Source organism: Dipteris shenzhenensis, unplaced genomic scaffold (assembly GCF_047967505.1).
Source record: "Dipteris shenzhenensis isolate YYH24624 ecotype China unplaced genomic scaffold, Dip_SZ_1.0 scaf0443, whole genome shotgun sequence".
Taxonomy (NCBI): Eukaryota; Viridiplantae; Streptophyta; class Polypodiopsida; order Gleicheniales; family Dipteridaceae; genus Dipteris; species Dipteris shenzhenensis.
Window position 1 is genome coordinate 36,219 of NW_028239749.1, and position 3,782 is coordinate 40,000.

A 3,782-nucleotide genomic window follows, 5' to 3' on the forward strand; every position below is an offset into this window, starting at 1 on the left:
AGAAACATAGATGATTCATGTAGATTGCTCGGTGGTAGATGTTTGGGTTGAATCCGACGAATCGTCGTAAATCCCGTTATACAGATGAAAGCAATTGTCATACCTCCAACGCTCAAACTAATGAGTCTCTTGAGCTTGCGAGCCAGCCCCATCCGGTGAAACAGAGTGACGGAAAGAAGCGTAAGAAAAGAAATGTGAGCGAATATGTGCTCTATATCGGTGTGAATCGTAATGAGGAGAATCCAGTGAATTAGTGAGATTTTGGAGAGTATGTACCACCCACCCATTATTCCCAGGAGATTTCGGGTTTACCCCTTAAACGTCGAAACGGGGAGAATTCCCTATTCCTACTGCTTTTCCCAGTGGTTGTATCAGACACAGCCCTCGCCTGCAGGTTGAAATTAAATGCCGCTACTCGGATTCGAACCGAGATGCTCTAGCACTGCTTCCTAAGAGCAGCGTGTCTACCAATTTCACCATAGCGGCTCGCTACTCGTTATACTTATCGTAATTAATGATATCACATCTTCGGGTGAATCGTCAATCTTCCTGGGGGAGAGTACACACGCACAACAAGGGACCTTCCCTGTCTATAGTTGATTAGGTATACGGCGCTATACTTGTATAGGAATAACGGGATATGGCGTAGCTCGGTAGCGTGCCATCTTGGGGTGATGGAGGTCGCAGGTTCAAATCCTGCTATTCCGAATAAACGAGGTCGGAACATATTTTAAACGGAATAGAAGACGTTCCCGTTCCGGGAACGCAGATTTATCTCCCGATTCTCTTTGGGTGTTATCGACCCATACCCATTCGTAGTAGGGATAGAGATAAATCGATGATCGTGATCGAGACCCTTGTATCATAGGAAGGAAGAGAGGGATTGGGCTCCTTCTTCATGCACGTAACCCCCCCCCCCTCGTGGTTATTACCAACATTCATTGATACAACTCTGTTAGTATTTGGATTTTATTTACCGCACGGTACCGTCACGCAATAATATCAACATGTACCCGTACTACTTACTAGGGATCCAAATTCATCAATAAGTTCCCTGACAATCACTTATCTCGTCTTCCCCGTTCCAACAAACAAATAGTTCACTATCTATTCCGACCGACCCCACGTCCTATTGATACGGCAATTCCTGTTACAACCGGGGAGTACTACTGACCAGTTTCAGAAATTTTTTCATTTGTCACATAGTAAAAACTTCTCGACCGTCCAGTCAAAATGGATTTAGCTGGAGAAAAAGCTTTCGATGCTACTTCATTAGTTTGGGTCTTCCAAATATGATTGCGAATCTTCCTCCGCGACCTAGAAGTACGTTTTTTTGGAACTGCCATAATGAAATCTATCTATTCGGTTTTATCATCGAAATGAATGCGACGAGTATGTTGATACGTACGAGTAGAATCAATATAATGAGGGAGGGGGTGATTGCGTAGAATCATTAGAAGGGGAACAACTGGGGGAACTGGGTTTCCATTCTATGCAAAAGAATCCCAGCAAGAATCATTGACTTCTTTATGATAACAATTTGCTAACCAACCAACTCCTTTCCATTTAAGCAAATGGGATCTACTACAGATCGAACCAAATCCTGTCTGTATCCCGATTTCCTTCGCGTCTTCTTCTTAGAATGGATCTTCCGTATCACTTTCTTCCTCTCGAAACAGGGATGCAAGACGCGCCCCCTAGCAGTTGCGTTACTCAGCCGGGGATGTCCGAGATCAATTTTGGATCCGTGACAAACCAATGAAACTCGATATATCGACATTACCGTATTGGACTCTGATGCGTTGTGCCCAAGCAGAGCGAAGTGACGAACATCATAGAATCTCCCCGGTTCTACTCGGAGTTGTTTTCCTCCAGTATCAATTGCTGCATGTCTATCCGTAATAGTCTTGTCGTGTGAAAAATAACCCAAAACAACTCAATCGGTTTGGGGTCAAAAAATGGAACCTAGATAAGTATCTCCGACACATTTGATTCCTGTCAAGTCTCGACGCCGGGCTCGCACCAGAACGAGAAACAAATGGATTATTCGGTTTGATACGCGTGATCTCACCTGTCCATATATATTCCATTCTTCGACGCTCCATATATCTGACAACTATTGACAGAAAGAGTTCCAACCCGGGTTAAATATGTTTATGGAATTATCTTATGAATGTGCTTGGATTGTCCCCTCACGCCCATTCGTAACCTCTGGTTTGATCGGATTGGCATCGTTTCTTTTTCCAAAAGCCACTAAGAGCCTTCGTCGTATACGTGCTATGCTCAGTGTTCTTTCATTAGCCGCAGCTATGTCCGTCTCTATCGCAACATTCTGGCAACAAGTTACTGGTCGCTCCACTTTTGAATACTCATGGTCATGGATTCCCAACGACGATATTTCTCCAAAGATAGGATTTTCAGTTGATTCACTTACTTCCATTACGTCGATATCAGTCACCACCATAGGTGTCTTGGTTATGATTTACAGTGATAGTCATATGCGTCACGACTAGGGATACGTAAGGTTTCCCGTCTATTTAAGTTTCTCCACTGCCTCCACGTCAGGATTAGTGTTCAGTCCCAATCCAATACAGATTCATGTTTTTCGGGAATTAGTAGGGATGTGCTCTTACTCGCCGATAGGTTTTTGGTTCGCACGACCAAGTGCTGCTAATGCCTGCCAAAAAGCTTTTGCAACTAATCGTACAGGAGATTTCGGATTATTATTGGGTATATTAGGTACGTATTGGATAACTGGTAGTTTCGAGATCCGCGAATCGTGTGATTGATTTAGTGAGTTGATTGATAACAACAGCGCCGGCTCCTCCCTTGCCAATACATGTGCTCCTCTACCATTTTTGGGTCCGGTATCTAAATCTGCACAATCCCCACTCCACGTATGGTTGCCCGATGCAACGGAAGGACCCACACCTATTTCGGCTCTTATACACGCCGCTACTATGGTAGCTGCGGGAATTTTTTTTGTAGCTCGAATGCTTGAATTGTTTGAAACCTTACCTCTAAGCATGAATGTTATCTCCTGGATAGGCGGAATAACGGCTCTACTGGGAGCGACGATAGCTCTTGCCCAGAAGGATATCAAGAAAGGTTTAGCTTATTCTACTATGTCTCAATTGGGCTACATGATGCTGGCTCTAGGTCTCGGTGCTTATAAACCTTCGTTGTTTCACCTCATTACACATGCCCATCCCAAAGCTTTGCTATTTCCCGGATCCGGTTCAGTAATTCATTCGATGGAAAGGGTTGTCGGATACTCTCCCAATAGAAGTCAAAATATGTCTCCCACGGGTGGTTCGCGAAAATATATGCCAATTACTGGAATCACTTTTCTTTCAGGTACTCTCTCTCTCTGTGGTATACCACCTCTAGCTCGTTTCCGGTCCAAAGATGAAATTATTGCAAAGAGTTGGCTACGTTCCTTTCCCCCCGGATGTATAGCCTCATTCACAGCAGTTCCAACTGCTTTCTACATGTTCCGCATCTATCTCCTCACGTTTGAGGGGAATCTACGCGCCGGTGGCGGTACCAATTCATCCCATTCCTCTATGAATAGTGTCATTCGGAGTAACACCAAAACGATAGCAACGAGTGGAGATGGGTATGATGTTCCTCCACCCCCGCGAGACGAAGGAGTCGATTCAGCAGGAGGTTATGACGGGGAAGATTCAGTCGATAGAAAAGTTTCTGCAGAGTCCAATATTCGTTCTGAGTCTCTATATCCTAAGGAATCAGACGTTTCGATGGTATTGCCTTCAGTAGTA